General features: G+C 40.5%; 1 protein-coding gene across 1 annotated transcript in view; it reads right to left on the reverse strand.

The window, feature by feature from the left end:
• The window catches only part of LOC128736783 (uncharacterized), a 106,225-nt gene that overhangs the window by 61,271 nt on the left and 24,650 nt on the right, over window positions 1–20,304 (reverse strand). The window lies entirely within an intron of this gene.

The following is a 20,304-nucleotide window of genomic DNA, read 5'->3' on the forward strand; positions in this document are numbered from 1 at the left end:
AAAACTTCCCATCGTCTTGCGGGAGTGACGAATTGATGTGATGCCTCCACGAAAAGGTCCTGAAAATAATTTGCACAAGACAATGAAAGCGGCACAGTCATCATCATAATAATCATTACCGTCATGATTGTATTACCATTTGTTATATCTTAACTCGAAGCGAAATTTCCATGTCATTAGGAATGAGTGCAGCTCCGAGATAAGGATCTTTGCGGTATTTGGCAACTCCACGTTGCGCCGGTTGGGGTGGTGGGGGATTACGAAAATGGGGTGGTTGGCTGCCGGAGTAAACTTAATTCATGGCTAGCAAACGAATGGTTGGAAGTTGGAACGATGAGCGTTATGCACGTGAAACGCGACTGTTGACACAGCCGGATTGTGAGTTCACCAGGCACCGGCAATGAACGTGCGAATGTCGTCGAGCAGACAAACCTAATTACAAGCTGTTTCTGTTTCTTTTCAGTAAGCGCGACACGGTGAGCTCTTCAGGGGATTAAAGTTGAAAAATCGGGCGGTTAACGGTGATGGGGAAGTGGATGTGTGGAATGCAGAAAGAGGCACACCGCAGATCAAAGCCTAAATTTAGGTTTTATTTTTACCGTCGCGTCGTCATCCTTTCAATGGCGTAACCTGAGATAGGTCGTGTCTTGCTGAACGGAGTTTTTTTTTCTATTCGTTAGTGAAAAATGTACTCCCAGAGGAAAATGTACGAATGGGAAGAGTAATTACGCTGAAATTTGAGTCTTTTGAGTTTTTTTTTCTTTTCTAATGATGAAAGTGAGTTGCCCGTTCTTTGAGCCACATTTCAAGTGTTTTATTTTTAATTTTTTTGCAAACGAATCTTTCATTACGATGTGAATAATTACTAAAGTTGAAAAGCGAATATATCTTCTGCTGAACGCGACTGCTTCTACTGCTTGTGTAGAAACCTTCCTCGCCAGGGATTATCTCTAAAAATGCGTTATAAAATTATTTGTTCGCCGAAAATTTCTTTCAATCAATCACTTGTGGCACGTGCCACTGCACAGTGTGGCATGTTGCACCGTCTTGTTGAAACAACATCTCTTCTACAATAAGTGAACAAATAGTGACTTGCAGAATGCAACCGTGTTTCAGTTGGGTTTATTAACGTATCCATTCAACAAAATTTGTTCCACGCTGAACAAAACTAGCGCGATGATTTTTTCGAACTAAACCGCTGTTTCCCTAAAAAATCTGCACAATTTACGTGCGCTGTTCAGGTATCAATCTCTTCATGATTAAATGGAACTTTAAATGAATTAAACTAAAGTTTAAGGGGCACTTTATTTGGGCGACAACGACAGTGTTTTGTTGACCACCGTTTTTTCATTATTCGTCGTGCCTTTTCAACAAGTTTTTACCGTTTTTGTAGGCTTTTAGTTGTTCATTTTGGCATCACCATTTTGTGGAATTTTCTTTGTGTATTTATTCATCTTTTCATCGTTTTACGGTATCGTATTCCCTTTTTTGTTGTCTTTTAAACACCTTTTTTATCGTCCTGTATGTTGTCAAGACAACCACAACAAACCGCAAAAGACTGTCGCAGTTGCCTTTTAACAGAATGCCAGGGATGTAAAATCAGTGATTTTGATCAAATCTGCGAGTTATCGCCACACGCACAGAATATTTATCATTTACAAGTAGTGATGTTCTTTCGTTTTACTGTTACTGACTTTTTCGCGGTCAAACGTAAACTCTATTACTCTGAATACTGGAAAAATTTCGATCTGCGGCTAAAAACATTGGGTAGTTTGTGGTAGTGGGACTCCAACCCACAATTTCTCGGTTGGTACCCGAGTGCTTTACGCATTTAAACTATACCATACCCATGTATTAATTAGTTTCAGATCTAGTTTTGTGCCTACCAGTCCAAGCATTCCATCTTGCCCACACTCAGTTTCTCAGTGGTAGAAGCAAAGGGCAGCCATATTAGAAATAATAAACGTCGCCGGGGAAGCGTTTGTGTGCGAAAGATGGAATGCTTGGACTGGTAGGAACAAAACTAGATCTGAGACTAATTAATACGTGGGTGTGGTATAGTTTAAATGCGTAAAGCACTCGGGTACCAACCGAGAAATTTTGGGTTGGAGTCCCACTACCACAAACTACCCAATAATTTTAGCTGCAGCTCGAAGTTTTCCAAGTAATCGGTCTAACATTTTTCGCACCAAACGCTCCTCTGCTTTAATCAAAATAGAGTAGTGATGTTAATGAACTGAATCTGATCGCTAAAAGCGATTTTTTCCATCCCTGCCCAAAGCCCTTGTGGCATATAAAAAAGACAATCATAATGTTATTTTTTACTATCTTTTCGTCGTCTTTCAGTCTTTTATTCATTTGTTGTTGTCTTTTTTGCATATTTTGTCGCTTACTGAATGATTTTTTGTTGTTTTTTTTGCAGTGTTTTCTGTGTTTATTGGGTTTCTGTTGCCGACTTTTTATCAGTTTTGTTGCTGTTTTGGCGTATTTGCATTAAGGCTATTACAAATATTTTTTTAAAGTTTTTGTCCTTCGGACGCTAGACAACTGCAGGTTGGGGGGGGGGAGGTGTGGTCGAAAAAAAACAAAGATTTTTTTAATCACACAAAAAAAATTAAGATTTTTAGCAATTTTTACTTGAAGTTTAATCGTAAAGCCCGAATGTGTATTTGCTTATAATATATACGTTATTATTTTCCTTGCAAAAACCTTTCAAAATAGATTTAAAATCGAAAAAAAAAAAATTTTTTTTTGCCGATTTTTGGAAATTACATTATTGTATTATTGTTGAAATTACATTATTGCATTTTTGTTTCGTGCTAAAAGCTTTAACACTCCGTAAACTCTTTTTAGTTCTTTAGGCTGTAAACCCCACAAATAAGGCTTATACAAATTTGAAAAAAAGTTTATGTCACCCCCCCCTTCAAAAATTTTTGAAATGTGAAGGGGCAAAAAAATAAAGCGTTATATCATTATGTTGCAATCTTTAGTGATAAGCAGGTTTTTTACAGTTCAACGAGTTTACAACTCTAAATTATCCAATATGTGCAAAGTTAAAGCAATTATCTCGTTAGTCTTGATCAACTTTTTTCACCAACTAAGCTTTCTGGTTCCTGCTGCAAGTCAGGTCACTATTGTACCTAACCTTTAAGTTTCCGACGTCGCAAATTGAGATGCTTGCAATAAAACTTTTGGCTCCACCTACTTTAAATTTTGTTCCATTTCAATTCATCTTGTTTTAAAAGAACCGAATTTGATTGAGACAAAAACCAATCAAACAATATATTAGTGAAACTCGGTACCATTTTTGACGGAGATACTCCGAATTGCAGTGGGATTATTTTTTCCCGTCGTATATAAAAATAGAAATACGACACATTAGACACTCCGGAATATCAACTATCCGAGCTTTCGGGGCTCCAAATTGGTCATTTTATTCCGTTGTATCCAAGTACTTACCCTAATTTTGGATGTCAGGGGCGTAAAACTCAAAGATGCAGTATTTTACCATGCGTTGGATACATATAGAAAGGATGTCACTGAACTGTTCGAAGCTTGAAATTTTCTGACTATGATTGTTATGATTATTATTGGGATCAATGGAGACCCTACCATAACATCAAATCAAATCAAAGTTATTTTACTTTTTTGAGCTAGATTAGGATTTCCTATCTCCCGGAGCTAGATAAGGATTCCCGAATCTCGGCTGGAAGAGGCTGTTAGAGTCAATAGGATCGTAGCAACTGCCCCTGAAATTGTCCTGTACTCTAACAGCTGGCTGCGAATTTTGTCGTATGAAAACAGAAGGCTAGGCTTTGCTTTGCTTTTAAGGATTTCCTATGCGCAGTGAGTACTCTCGGAACTTTTCTGGTACGTTCATCGTTTAGTTATCAATCTTGCTGGACGATTTGAGAGTGTTGCGAATTTAGTCAAAAAAAATAAGTCAAGGTGATCGAACCACTGCCAGAAGGAATCAAAGATGCCAAAGAGTTGGGAACTTTTACGCTCGTCAAATAGTTGTTATCGAAACGATTTGCATCCTTAATATACAAAAGTAAACACGTTATTGTTGAAGACAAACATCAGCTTAGGAACGGCCTGATATTCAAGACGAAAAGGTTAACCAAGAAACAAGCGTTTTCAAACGTGAATAGTTTCAGAGATTTGTTTTCTTGAAATATGTCGGTAGCACAGCATATGCGTTCCAAGTAAAAAAGTTGTAGTGACTTAAACTAATATTTTCACACTATGATTATGTGTTTGTAGCTCTCTAAGGTGATCCTGTGACACTCCACTATTATCAAACTACTTTATGTGCTTGGTTTGAAAAATGTTGATGGTTGGTTCGAATCGAACTGAAATTTAAGTACTGTATAAAATTCTTGTTTTAAATTTTCAATAATATGCAAAAATAAACACTGGTTTCTACTCTATTGTTTAGTTATTGAAGTTTTGAAATTATTATTTTTTTCTTGCCCCCCCCCTTCAACAATATTTTGAGACCAGGACATAAACTTTTTTTCAAATTTGTATAAGCCTAATAGATTTTATACAAAAAATTTTTACTCATGTTTAACAAATTTTTTTTGCCCCCCGATTTTTAGAGTCAATTTTGAAGGGCGGGGGGACAAAAATTTTGAAAATAATTTGCGATGGCCTAACTTCATCATATTTTCACGTTACTTTCGTCATCTGTACGTCGTTTTTTGAACTCAGTTTTTGGCAGTTTGCGTCGATTTTTTTATGCCGTGTTTCGTCGTTTTTGTGGTCTTCTATGTTGCTGTATTGGTGTCATTTTGTCGATTTTTGTTTTTTTTTGTTATCTTTTCGTTGGCTTTTATTGTCATTTCGTCGCCTTCGTGGCAGCTTTTTATCCCACGTAACAATTTGGGTTTTATTACACTCTTATGATGGCATTTAATACCAAAATTGGCCTCAAAAACCGTCATGAGAGTACAATAAAACTCACATTGTTGCTTGGGTATGTAATTTTGTTTGCTAACAAGACAACAAAAATGTTTTCTTTTTACTGCCTTTTCAGCATTCTTTCGTGGTGTTTCTGTATATTCGCAGTCCGTTTTACATGTTTTGTTACCTTTTAACGCTTTTTAAATGCCTTTATGTCGTTTTTTTGTTTTTGTTGTCGTTGTTTTAGGGTCGTTTCGTCATCTTGTGGTTGTTGCAACTTTTTTCGCTGCAACTTTTGTCAGCTGCATTTATTTTGTATTCGACGTCATTTGTGATCTTTCTGTCTGTGATCTTTCTTTACTTTATGTCGTATTTTTGTTGTCTCTTAGCCATCTTTTCGTCTTCTTCTCGGTCCATTTTTTTCCTTCTGTTTTTGGCATTTTTTGTTGACTTTTTTCGGTGACTTTTTGCCGTTTCTGTCGTTTTTTTGTTGTTTCAGTGTCTCTTTGTCGGCATTGTAAATTCTTTTTACGCTTTTAAAAAGTTTTTTCCGGGTTTTTCTTTTTGAGCTGTTTTAGTGTCATTTCGTCGTCTTCATTGTATTTAATTGTGACGTTTCCTTCGTATTTTCAACGTCTGTTTGTCGTTTTATAAAACCTGGTTTTGGTCGAGAGAAACGACGAAATTTGGGATTTATTTTGCTTTTTTTAATCGTTTCATCATTATTTATCGCTTTTTTTTTTGACTTTTGACTTTTATTTTCGTCGTCCTATCTGTTGTCCAGACAAGAAAATTGTTTCATTTATACTGTTTTTTCATCATTCTTTCGTCGTCTTTCTATCGTATATTCGCCATCTTTTCGTCTCCTGTCTTGTGTGTTTTGTTGCCTTTTATAAACTTTTTAAACATTTTTTGTCGCTGTTTTACCGTCTTTTTATTGTCTCTTTACTGCCTTTTTTGCATCCATTTGTCGACATTTCGTCGATTTTATTATCTTTTTTATTTTGGCATTTTTCGTTGCTGCTATGGCGTATTTTTCAGTCCTTTATTTTTCTTTCATTGTCCTTTCGCCTATCCGTCATCCGTCGTCATCTTTCGTGTTTTCGTCTTCTGTTTGTCGTCCCTTTTCGTCGGATTTTGTCGCTTTTGTTTTATTTCGACGCCTTTTTGACACTTTAAAACGTCTTTTTGATTTCTTTGTCATTTTTAGTCCTGTTTTTTGTCGCTATTTTGGTTTCTTGTCTTCATCTCATTGTTATATTTTCACCGTTTTTTATCATCTCTCTGGCGAATTTGTCATTTTTGTTTCTGTTTTGGCGCCTTTTCTTCGTATTTTTGTCATCTTCACACCATTTTTTGGTCTCTTTTCAACGATTTGTTGATTGGCGATAGGTTTACGTCGTTTATGGCGTTTTTGATTAATTATTTTTTGCCGTCTTCCGTCTTTTTTCAATGGGCTTTTCGCCAATTTGGTATCACTTTTTCGTCATTTTTCCGTCGTCTTTTAGCCGCCTCGTTGTCTACTTGTCGTTCTTTCGTCCTCCTATTATTATTCTTTCTTCGTATTGGTCGTCTTTTTGACACCTCATTCTGTCCTTTTGTGTTTTTGTTGTATTTTGATTGTATTGTCGTTAATTGTTCGTTTTTGCTTTTTTCCCTATTTTTCGTCCTTTCATTTGCAGCAAAAATGTGGTTTTTTTTATTGCCTTTTTGTGGTACTTTCGTTATCTTCTTGTACTGTATTCGTCATCTTTTCGTTGTCTTTTCTGGATGTTTTGTCACTTTCTCACGCATGAAATAATTTTTTATCGTTTTTCGTCGTTTTTTGTTGCTGTTTTGAAGCCTTTTCATCGTATTTTCATGTTATTTCCGACTAGCTTCGAGTAGGGCTAGGGCTAGGGCTAGGGCTAGGGCTAGGGCTAGGGCTAGGGCTAGGGCTAGGGCTAGGGCTAGGGCTAGGGCTAGGGCTAGGGCTAGGGCTAGGGCTAGGGCTAGGGCTAGGGCTAGGGCTAGGGCTAGGGCTAGGGCTAGGGCTAGGGCTAGGGCTAGGGCTAGGGCTAGGGCTAGGGCTAGGGCTAGGGCTAGGGCTAGGGCTAGGGCTAGGGCTAGGGCTAGGGCTAGGGCTAGGGCTAGGGCTAGGGCTAGGGCTAGGGCTAGGGCTAGGGCTAGGGCTAGGGCTAGGGCTAGGGCTAGGGCTAGGGCTAGGGCTAGGGCTAGGGCTAGGGCTAGGGCTAGGGCTAGGGCTAGGGCTAGGGCTAGGGCTAGGGCTAGGGCTAGGGCTAGGGCTAGGGCTAGGGCTAGGGCTAGGGCTAGGGCTAGGGCTAGGGCTAGGGCTAGGGCTAGGGCTAGGGCTAGGGCTAGGGCTAGGGCTAGGGCTAGGGCTAGGGCTAGGGCTAGGGCTAGGGCTAGGGCTAGGGCTAGGGCTAGGGCTAGGGCTAGGGCTAGGGCTAGGGCTAGGGCTAGGGCTAGGGCTAGGGCTAGGGCTAGGGCTAGGGCTAGGGCTAGGGCTAGGGCTAGGGCTAGGGCTAGGGCTAGGGCTAGGGCTAGGGCTAGGGCTAGGGCTAGGGCTAGGGCTAGGGCTAGGGCTAGGGCTAGGGCTAGGGCTAGGGCTAGGGCTAGGGCTAGGGCTAGGGCTAGGGCTAGGGCTAGGGCTAGGGCTAGGGCTAGGGCTAGGGCTAGGGCTAGGGCTAGGGCTAGGGCTAGGGCTAGGGCTAGGGCTAGGGCTAGGGCTAGGGCTAGGGCTAGGGCTAGGGCTAGGGCTAGGGCTAGGGCTAGGGCTAGGGCTAGGGCTAGGGCTAGGGCTAGGGCTAGGGCTAGGGCTAGGGCTAGGGCTAGGGCTAGGGCTAGGGCTAGGGCTAGGGCTAGGGCTAGGGCTAGGGCTAGGGCTAGGGCTAGGGCTAGGGCTAGGGCTAGGGCTAGGGCTAGGGCTAGGGCTAGGGCTAGGGCTAGGGTACGGCGAAATACCTTTATGTAGATTAGAAATAGTGACGGACCTGGATGGCTGCCTTGTGAATTACTCACCATCAATTTACAAAGACAACTCTCATTAATCTTGATACATTGAGTTCGACTATGGAAATAACTTTTGAAGAATAATTTGGTGATCGATAGCAGGGTCGTCAAATGTACAGGTTGGTGACAGCAATTCGAAGATATTTGCCATTTTTTCCTGCAATTAGTCTTGCGGCATGTTTCTAATACACACGCACCGAGAAGAAATAAGAGAACAAAGGAAACATCTTTTGTTCTTGGACTTTTCCTTTACTTGTAAGACACGTACGTAAGCACAACATACATCTTTCCCCCAAACAACGCGGCTTCGAGTAATAATTACACCTCATTCTCTATCGTTTGTCCGTACTATTCCAGCTAAAACTGTAAATATAGCAAAAAGTGGCGAATACATGTTATACGACATTTTGTGCGACTGATCATCGCGCATAAGAGAATGTTGGCTTACTATCATGTACGTATTCAGGTTTGTTTTGATGCTTACAATAGGTAGGCACTGTCGATACATAAAATTAAACAGTGCGAAGCGATGGTATTGGTTAAGAGTCTGACATGGCATTGCATGCTGGTAAACATATAGAAAAAGTGTCAACCGTTGCAGTCCCTGATCGATAGTGTCGAACGCTTTTTTGAGATCAAGGAATAAAACTGGCATGAACTTTCCTACGTCAAAACCTTTGATACTGGTAGTTGTGAAGTGTACTCGTTTTTTGTCTTAATCGTACTAGACTCTTCCCTCATGTCATCGAATTTTTTTCTTTCGAGAGACATGATTACTCGTAGCCCGTTTTAGACCAGCCGCTGCTTGGCTAAATTGAGCAATTCCTTGATTTACTGACTAGTAGGGATTATCCGTTAGTTGAGTCTGAACGAGCGGCAGTGACTAAGGACAGTATATATCTACATTTGAGCAGATCGAAGGCCGCGAATATTTTCAATGACATTCGGCCATTCGTGATCCGGCCATCTGTGTTTCGGCTATTTATGATTCGATCATACATGTTTTGGCCATTTCTGATTTGGCCATTAGATCAGCTATGCCATTTATTATTTCGTCCATTTGAGATTCGGTCATTCGTAGGTAATATGACTCACTCTAAATGAAATGCAGATTGCCTAACGTCTATTATGCCTACCATACATTATGCTTTTCGTATATTATGCCTATCGTCCATTATGCCTATCGTCCTTTATACCTATCATCCATTATGCCTGACGTATTTATGCTTAACATTTAATGGAATACACTCCTTTTTGCCCTCTCTCGGCGCTAGCAGCACAGATGTTATAAAGCAGTTGCAGTGACTGATGTATGACCAATCAAAGTCATAAATGAGTTATTTCATCTAAACGCTTCCATGTTTGACGTTCGGTTTGATATTTGCCTGTTAATTAATAAAGTTTTACTAATTTAAATGAAAACCAACGTTCCATATTGAAAATATTTATATTGAAATTTCTGATTAATTGACTTGATTAAAATTCTTGTAAATTTTGCTAAATACCTCTGAGTGATAAGCATTCAAAACGACCGTCATTCTAGGCAATCGCATTTTTAGATTTTCATTTCACCCCCATAACTTCCCTCTAGGTATGGCACAATCCTGCGTCGAAAAATCTTCTCATTAATCCACCGCCTGTCGAGAAATGAAAAACACTGGTAATTACGGTCGTTTTCCCTTCTTCAGCGCGCTGCTATGTCGTTTGCTTAATTCAATTTCGTCATCCGCTTAGTTGGGTTTCCTCGGAATCTCGATCTGAGAGGAATTCTTTCATCGGACGAACGGATGGAACCGACCGTCCAACCGACGACTGCCTGGATGGACCCTTCCGTGCCAATACCATCGATGTGGAGAGGTTTATGGTGCTGGTACAGGAACGCTTGGCATATGGACATAGACAAATATTCCACCAGCAGCAGCGCCGAGGCAGCTTCGCGTAGTGTATCTACACGATACCAAGGCAAGGTACAAAGCTGGGAAACGGGCAATCAGTTGTTCAAACAGAGATAACATTCCATTCTGAAGCAAGCATTCCGCAGCAGCAGCAGCAGCTCGCCCGGCACCAAGGCAAAGTGTAAAGAAGTTTTCCCGAGAAGGAAGGCAAACTAGGTCGATGAGCATTACTAAAAGTTGATTCTACTACACTCACTCGCTCGCTAAGCATAGCATAGGGCGACAAGAGCAGGGCAGATGAATCAATTGCCGGGATGTATTTGCCTTTCGTTCCGGTTGGTGTGCTTAACGTATCGACAGGATCATTGGATGTACACTGAAAGCGATAACGACTTAGATTGGAAGTAGAGATGACAATGAATTAATATATTTAGAAGGTTGAGAGTGAGCACAGTGTGTTGTGTAGATCCATGGTGAAGTATCGCAATATGGACATTAAATTCTAATGGGATATTTTGTTAGAAGCAATATCCTATGTAGAAAATGCAGGCAATAACTGTTTGTAGTTATTATTTTTCTTTACTCGCAGCATAAAAACAAATCAAAGAGGATTTAAAGAATCACTGTTATCGTTTTTAAATGAAAATTTATAGGATGTAGAAAATTGACCCAATTTTCGATGAAAAAAAAAACAAGATTCCCTCGTTAGAAAACCGGCCGGCTTAGCAAAAATATCGTAACATTTACGAGCGACCTTCTCGAATCGATCGAATTCGTTTAGCATACCGTAAAATATGCCATAAATAATAAGAAAAAAAAAGTCAAAGCCATAAATAACGGCCCGATCAATCGGGGAGAAAGCGGGCACATAAACAGATCGTCCTTATCGCTGTGCAATAACTGTCTCCAGCCTGCCGTTTGTTTGCCATCTCAAGCCGGGCGAAAAGTACGCAATTCATAACCCACGGGGTTATCGTCCACAATCATCTTTCGCCGGAATATCTTCTTACTAATATTTTTAACAGCCTAACCTATATTAAGACGGATTTTGTTTCGAACCATTTTCACAGCCAAACTCAATCTCCCATCAGCCAGAAGCGTCATCAGCGTCGTCTCTTTCTCCGAGACACAACAAAACAGCACCTCGCAGATCGTTTGTTTAATTTTCGCACCGTATCGTTACGGGGCTTGCATTAGCCTTATCACATTATCACCGTTTGTTTTCCCAAGCAAGCAAGCAAGCAAGCAGTGGCGCACTTTTCTGCGCTGGGAATTATTAACTGTGACAGCATCAAATTTATTAGGTGCGCTTCCGCCCCCGAACATCCCCGGCGAACTTTACTTGCCACGGAACGTAAGCAATTTGGGTGTTTGCAGCTTTCCAGCGACTACGACGAGGACGACGATCTCCCACAGCGTCCTGTGGTTCGGTGGCCCGTGCCGTGGAGGTTTGTTTTGACACCCCCTCCACCACCCCCCCCCCCCCCCCCCCCACCCAGGATGGCGGCTTCCGCCCGGTCACGCCTACTGGGATGCCTCCCCGAAATGAGTTTCGTTTTGTTTGGAAGTGCGGAAGTCAGTGTGACACTAATTGACTTCTCATTTTTGGCTCGGCCCGTAAATGGTGGCACGCTCTGGCACTGGCAAATGGTCTTTAAGTGGTGTTTAGTGGACTATTTTGGGTGGAAATCGGCATAAATACTGTCACAGTCAGCTCTTTACGGTGGGTGTAAGGGCCAAATGGCCGTCGGCTTGCCATCCGGGGATGCAGTTACCGGTCAGAACCGGGTGGATCATTATCCGGATAACTTTTGGATTACGTCCAATTTGGTGGCGATAGCTCTGTATAATTGAGATCTACAGTTATTGTTTGTCACCGACGGATGAGATGACCTCATTACGTGTAGGAATCAATTTAAAGTAGAAAATTAAATAACCAGTAAAGAGATTAGTGTGAAATCTGTTCAAAATTAGAAATAGCGATGGAAAAAAACTTTTGGTATTATAGCTAAACTAAGTTATGGTACAGAATTAACTTTGACAGCAATCGTGTTCCTAACACATGCTGAGCTCTATCTCAAATGATAAATCAGAAATTATAACAAAGGTTCCTGTCAGGAATAGATGGATTAAATCGATCTCCTTTTAGAATTGAGAAAAACTGTTTGTATTTTCATACAAATTGGTGCTTGTCTCGATACTGAGGAGGAGGAGTCGGTAACACGGTACGGTATAGAGTGGGCCTTCATCCCACCCAGATTGCTCAATTTGGCGAATTGTGGGAGGCAGAAGTTAAGGTCGTCAAATCTTTATTTTTTTGTTGTTAGATTATAGGGTAATTGATCTTGAGTGGACCAATTTAGCGCCTTTTAAGACCACCACTCACACTCCTGCTTAATTTACTCGTCATAATAAGCATAATATAAGTTAATTTAATTATTTTTTTCGATTTAGCTTATAAAGCACCTCCTGCTATATAGTTAAAACTTTGGCCAATTCGAGTGTGAAAACTGCACATGGATACCAGAAGAAAAAACTAAATTAATTATTAGAAGCACTTATGGAAACTCAAAGAACGCAACTCTATTCCATTCAAAGGACTGCTGGTGAGATTGTTCTAGTTTTGCCCATGTATACCACATTTCATAAATAAACTAGAATCGGGAAGAGAGAGGGACAATCAGAGCACTTATTTGAAGCGGTGTGCCTAGGGAGAGTGAAACACTCAACTTTCTAGGGTTAATCCTGGCCCAATTAATGAGCGGATAATGAGCGGGCTCTTCTTCCTACCTGCTGGAATCATTCTGCATTAAGACCTGCACTAAATCCCTGGTACGTGTAAGTGATGTTGCTTATCGACCAATTCCCTTTTGGACCTTCATACAAGAGTTGGGAAGCATGACCAATCGTTGAATATGTACAACTCTCTTTGACATGATAGGCTCATTGCTATGAACAGATGTTCTGCTAAGCCAAATGGTAGTACCATATATTCACATTCATATTCAACAAGGTGCACTCAAGGTAATAATTGGCGACTTCCTAGTCAAGCGAGATATAGAGTGGGACTTCATTCCACCCAGATCGCGTCAATTTGGCAAATTGTGGGAGGCAGAAGTTAAGGTCGTCAAATCTCTATTGTAAATAACAGCCTTATACCGGACTATACACTTAAAAAAATCGGTTAAATTTTACCGAAATCTAAACAACTTCTACACATTTAAAATGATAATTGCTTCTTATAGCATTTTTCCTCAGCAGGACTCATGGTGAAATCAGCGATTGTTGATCAACTCTTGCAGTCTCTGACAGTTCGGACATTTCGGTGTAAATTTGAGTGACGTCAGAATAAAATTGTCGCCTGCTAGAGAGTAGTATTCGGCATGAGTAATGGTCTTAGAATGCTGCCCTGAGGTATTCTTAAGCGATTTCCGAACTAGTCAAATAAACACATTAATAAGGCACATATTTTCACAGCTAATTTTGCACATTTTGTGGTTTTGTAGAGGCAAGCCATGTTGTAAATCTTGCTGAAGTTCCCAGTTTAGCTAGCAGAATATCATGATCGGCTCGGTCAAATACTGTCTCCAGGTCAGAATAAACGGTGTTAACTAGTTCTAGTTGGTCCACAAGCACAAAGAAGTGAAATCGAACGCATTTGCAGAAACTGATCTACCGGGAAAAAATCTCTGCTGTGAGGTGGACAAACATTGCGTACTTTCATATTTATCAGCAAAATTCCATTTCAATCAACAATAGTCGAGATATAAATGGTTTATTTTTCAGCGTTTTGAACTGAAAACGCTTTATCTTCACATTTTTGTATTGTGAAACATCATATAAAAACCTCAGCTTTTCGAAAAAAAATATCAAAAATATTAGGTCTTTGGGACTGCCATAATGGTCAAATAAAAAATCCGAATCTAAAATTTTCTGACAGAGGTTAAGTTTGTATGAAAATTGCGATCAATGCAGTTATATTTGAGTGAATACTGAGTCCCAACCATAAGGTGTCCGTCTTCACTGTTTTGCTCTAGTTAAAAAACTGCCATCCGGAAGGTCGGTTCCGGATCGTGCGAATAATTTTGTTTCATAACAAGTTCCAGTGGTCTTCCAAATGTAGTTGATGACTTGTTCTTAGCAATGGTGTCTTACTCAGGTCATCCGATAAAGCATACAACGGCCTAGAATTTATTATGGGTTCGATGTAGCTCAAACTTGTAAAACCCAAGTATTGCATTACCAAGAGTTCAGTGCGTTTTGACGATCTCAACTTCAGCCTCCCACAATTCGCCAAAATTGGGTCTGGGTAGAATGAATTTCCACTTTATCTCCTGTTTAGGTAGGAAGACATCGATTATTGAGTATTGTCCTTGGAAGCGCTCACCAAGTTTTTAGGAATTTACTGATCATCCTGTATCGATTGATAAATTGATTCAATGCTTCAAGGAAACCCCGACTTGTTAGGAATCAACTCAAGGGGATTCCATTTCGAGACAAGCGGCTATGTTTGCGTCGTGTGTCGGTTTAGAGCTTCTTTCCTTCACAGTCACAGGAACGGCACAATTAACGTAACAAAGCGAGAATAAATACCGTAGGCTTATTTATGGACGATCAACCTACATAATCTTGAACAACTGGAGTGATCAGAGTAGTAGATGTGAAGATGTCGGAAGGCGTTTTCCCTTGTTCAATTCGAAGGTTAAATTATTGCCAATTAGCAATAATGCTGAGACCGTGAATACTGGACACTTTTGTGACATTTTTGTCAAGCTCATGTGGTTTCTCTCATGAAAAAAATGGTGATGGTGAATAGGAAATCATTAATAATTACCTTGAGAGGCGTTATTCAACAGGCTTTTCTTTACCAACCCGCGTCGTTTGATGAATCTATCCAGTGTGGCAAAAAGAGTATGAGTTGTCAGGTCAGAAAACAACTTGATGAGATTTGATTTCGAGACCTTACTTAAAATAAACGGTTTGTTCTCAGGTAGAATTCCCATTAAAAACTCTACTAACTATTTTTTGGAAAGGAAGGAAGTGTCTGATGCGAATAATGATTAATTAGATGAACTGGAACATTTTGATATAGACCAAAAATTTATCGGGATGTACAATGGCAGGTGGGGCTCGTACTCACGCTCTTTCGCTTAGTACCCGAATGTTACACTCAATAAATGTTTCACTACCACCTGTTATATTGAGTAATCTTATACCTAATTTTGTTTTATTCCCCCTAATTCTGTCATTCCCCGTAAACGCGTACCACACACTTCCTATGCGACGATATTATTTTTGTATGACTGTTCTTTGTTTCTACCGTCGAGAAGAATGACTGTTATCTACTCGGTCAGTGTATAGGACAACTCATTGTGCTCGATTTTGTTTGGATATCAACTACTTTAACTAAGCCACCTGGACCAGGATAAATCTTTATAATGCAACCCATCTTTTGTGATTGGGCAGGAAAATTATCTGCTTTTATAAGAACGATGGCGATGGTGAGCGAATATTTGGCGATTTCTTTGTCCATTTGCCACGAACCTGTAACTCTATGAGATTTTCTCTCTTCCAACCATTCCAAAGATGCTCACGAAGTTGTTGGACGTGCTGCCAACGTCCCAAACGACTTACCGGAGTTTCTGCCTTAGGAATATCGACTAAGGGTCTGCCGATATTTAAGTCTTCAGGAGTTCTAAACTTCTAATTCTGAATAAGCATATAACGACCTTGAATTTAAAATTCTGTGACTGTCAGAGAGGCGAAATGGTATAATTTCCTCAGAACAGATTTTACACTTTTAACATCGGCTGCCCACAACCCACCAAAGTGCGGTGAATGTGGTGGAATAGTATGCTATACACTTTTCTTTATTCGACAATATTCAAACCCTTTTTTTTACATGTTTCAGACTCAAACATTAAGTAAAGATAATGTAACTCTGATTTAACACCAATGAAATTAGTACCATTGTCGCTAAACACATTTTCAGGGATACCACGTCGGGAGACAAATCTCTGAAATGGTACAAGAAAAGCTTCTGTAGACATATCGTCAACTGCTTCGAGATGCGTGGCTTTAGTTACCATGCATACAAAGACACCGATGTAAGCCTTGATGGGACCCGCTGTTCTGTTACTTTGTTTTAATAAAATTGAACCAGCAAAATCAATGCCGTCACGTAGGCGATGCGGAATGATGTGGGATTTCGGTAAATCACTCATTTGCTGACCAAGTATGGAAGAGCGATTTTTGAGACATGTTATGCAGCTTGGAATAATCTGTCGTACGGTGGATTTTGCATTCAAGTGGCCCAAGATCGACTTGAATGGAGACGACTGCTCTAAACAAGTTCTGCGTTTGAACTTTTGAAACAACAACCGCTGACGACGACGATTTTTCTGTTTTCGTTGAAGTATAGAGGTTTTTTACGTTCAGTCGAATTTACTGCGCCATAGCATTCTATTTATATAATCTATTTATATAAGAGGCTTATGTCTGTAACGCAAACGTCTCTGACAGGACGTCATAAGAGGCTTATCGGTAACTAAAAACAGGTCCCTGACAGGACATCATGCTTTCGTAGCAATGGGTAGTATTCTTAGTCACCTCACTGGTCGACTGCAGGACTGCTCGATTGCTCAACTGGTTGACTAGACTGCTCGACTGGACTGTTCGGCTAGACTGCTCGATTTGAATGCTCGACTGGACTGCTTAACTGAACTGCTCGACTGAACTGTTCGATTCGTCTCAACTGGCTGATTGGACAGATCGACTTGACTGCTTGACTGAACAGCTCGATTTAACTGCTCGAGTGGACTACTCTATTCGGCTGCTTGACTTACTACTCGACCTGACTACTCGACTTTACTGCTCGACTGGACTGTTCGATACGACTGCTCGACTCAACTGTTCGATACGACGCTCGACTCAACTGCTCGATTCCACTGCTTGATTCCACTACTCGACTGGACTACTCGACTCAACTGCTCTACTCGCCTGCTCAAATGAACTGCTTGACTCAACTACTCGATTGGACTATTCGAATCGGCTGCTCGACTCAGCTGCTCAACCCGATTGCTCGGTTACAGTGCTCGACTCAACTGACAGCTTGATTGAACAGCTCGACTGGATTGCTCGACTTAGCCACTCAACCCGACCGCTCGACTCAACTGCTTGACTTAACTGTTTGATTCGAGCTGTCAGACTTAAATGCTCGACTTGACTACTCGATTCAACCACGCGACTAGACTACTCGATTCAACAGCTCGACTGGACTACTCGACTTAACTACTCGATTAAGCGGCCCGACTCAACTGCTCGGTTCAACTGCTCGATTGGACGACTCGTGTCGATTGCTCGACTCAGCTGCTCATCTGGACTGTTCGATACGACTGCTCGACTCAACTGCTCGACTCAACCACTCGACTCAACTGTTCGCATGAACTGCATGAACTGAACTGCTCGACTTGACTGCTCGAATGAACTGCTCGACTCGACTGCACGAATGAACTGCTCGACTTAACTTTTCGAATTAACCGCTTGACCCTACTGCTAGACTAAACCATCCGATTCGACTGCTCAACTAGACTGCTCAATTTGATTGCTTGACTTGACTGTTTGACTCGACTGCTCGACCCAACTGCTTGACTCGATTGCTTGATTCGACTGCTCGACTCGCCTGCTGAACTCGATTGCTTGTCGCGATATCATATGGTCGGTGTTAAATCAGACCGGACCAAGTCGCAAAATTTAAAAAAAATGAGTTAATGATAGCAAACGATCAAGAATTTTCTAAGCAACATTTTACTCTAATCAGACTACATAAATGTTACAAACAGCCAGAAGTTTTTATTCAGTTAAATAAAATCCAATACGACCATAAAAACTATTGGTTTCCGGCTATGACTCTTTTATGTACAACATCTTAGATTGTGTTTTTTATCGACTGGATTCAATTGTAACTGTTAATAGTTGGCATGACATTGACATGATCGTGAGGAACGTGCTGTTCGAGCCAAAGATGCTGATAATAGCTGGCAGAGCAGTCTTCGGAGAAGTTTATCAAGACTGAAGTTTGATATTTTCCCGACGTTTCGACACTTTTTGGTGTCTTTTTCAAGAGGTAATAAAATTTAGTCTTTTGTTCTGTTTTTAGGAGTGTACATATTAAACAAGTTTTTCTTGCTTTGCAGCTGTACTGCGAAACACTAAGCGCAACTAAGCCAACAAAGTGTCGAAACGTCGGGAAAATATCAAACTTTAGTCTTGATAAATTTCTGCCCTGCCAAATATTAACAGTTACAACATCTTAGAGCTATATTATGCAAAGAACTCAAAGAACTAATACTAAGATTAAACATCTTCGCAAACACTGGCCAATGGAATGTATCCGCAGTTTTCGGAATTCTGAACAGACATTTATATTCTCCGGATCGTAAGATTCGGGCTAGTAGGGTCTAATTCCCGTCGTAATAGGTAAAGCCATTATAATTTTAATCATTTGTTGGATGGATTTAATGAATACTCCAAAAGTTCTTGTGCTGATTTGACTAAAACACACTTACCTTCCGATCCGTGAACTTTGAAATCACTGAAAAGCGACTATTAAAGCATATTATTGAAATTACGCAACTGACTTTATTTCTAAAATTCGTCGTACCGTTTTAAAATCCGTCTGTCAAAATTTTTCATCGTCCGAACTTAAAATTACAACAATGTTTACGAATCTAACGCGCATGTATTTGTTTAGGACGGCATGACAAATGGTATTCTACCAAATTTCTGCAAGTCAGACAAGTTTTCCTGGCTGTAGAATAACGACAATGCCTTGCGTGAGTTATTTTCATTTATGAATGACGGAAATTAAAACGATTAGTCGACATTGTCTTCTTCGTCGCACGAAAAAAGTAGGAAATTTGGCTGGTAGGACTTCTTTAATAATAAAAATCATTTAAATAGACCTCAGCTTACTTTGATTGATCGCATGTGATAGACAACAAACTAAAATATTAGGGAATAACTAGTTTTGCATTGTGTGTCATAAAAATACTGATATTTTTAATAATTTGTGTTGGATAGGACGGGAATAAGCAATTACGACGATGTAACAATATACCCTATGTTATAATGAGAAGAAAAATAATTTTATTATGTTACTCTTAGGAAGGGTAATCAAAAACAGAAGATCATCAAAAAGAAACATATTTTCATTTCAGAAACCATTCCAAAAACACCACAAGTCTAAAATGATGAGCGGTTACTCATGATTACGATTTTTTAATGTTGGATTACTGGGCAGTGGTAACATTAAGCTCTAGTACTGGTTTGGGGCTGATTCAATGAGAAAACTTCAACTAAAAAAGAGTAACTACATCGTAGACCAGAGAATATTTAGTACACAAAAGTACTCAGACAAAATGCTTTTACATGGAAGCAACCGTGGTTTCCCATAACCCACCGAAATGCGATACCTTCGAACGATCAAAGTACTACTGGCTATCATTTTCTGTCCATTTGTGTAGGTGCTTTCTGATGAATCTTTCTGCGTATGATTTGAGTGATTTCGTTGGCTGCTCCAACGAAATCTTGGAAATTGTAGTGCACTGACTTTGAAGGGAAGAAAAATCTGTGAACTACATATGCATGTGTATCTTTCGATTACAAACAAAACTTCTATTCTGCGGACAACCCTCTGAAATTGTTGTTTTTAACTCATACGATGGCAGGAAATTGTTAGTTGGCTATTGACCTTTTATTCCTTGAGCATTTGATCGCTAGGTCAAACAATTATATTTTCAGATATTGCCTCACGCTGCTTAAAAATTCATTTTTATCTACTGCTATAGTATAACCTATTCCACCCAAATTTCCTTCAATTGACACCTAGTAAGGCAAGGCGTACCAATCCCTTCCTAAACTTCTGATAGTTTTCCCATCATGCGTAACGCCCATTTCCATTTCATTGAACGAATGCGTACGTTTCGATCCCAAAGTGTGTAGGACCTAAATGAATGGATAATGCAGCAGGCAGAAGTGAACCGATGGCAAACCCGAAAAACAGCCATTATTAATTGAACTGAGCTCCTAAATTCTTGGCACCCAACCGGTGCGGCATTCGGGGAAACCCGACCAACAACGGGGTTTTTTTTTTGTTCCGAGCAACCTACGAACCAACGCAACGGTTCCTGCCCCCACAAGTGGAAGCTCTTACCAACCGGGAGGTTGGGTGGGCTCATAAAATTCAAACCACTACATCTAATTAATTATTCACGTACTCGCTTTTCCGCAGCCCGGCAATGGAAAAGCACTGCTGGCGTTTGTCTGTGGCCGCTTTTGGCTCGGCTAACCGAGATACCCACACACATACCCACCACCACCGGAACGTTCGCAGCTCACGTAGACAAAAAAAATGCCCGGTCGGGTCGAAAGGAGTACAGGTACCGTGGCCCGACGTGTGACCGCATGACCTACCGGACCACCACCGCTC

The sequence above is a fragment of the Sabethes cyaneus genome, chromosome 2 (genome assembly GCF_943734655.1).
Source record: "Sabethes cyaneus chromosome 2, idSabCyanKW18_F2, whole genome shotgun sequence".
Taxonomy (NCBI): Eukaryota; Metazoa; Arthropoda; class Insecta; order Diptera; family Culicidae; genus Sabethes; species Sabethes cyaneus.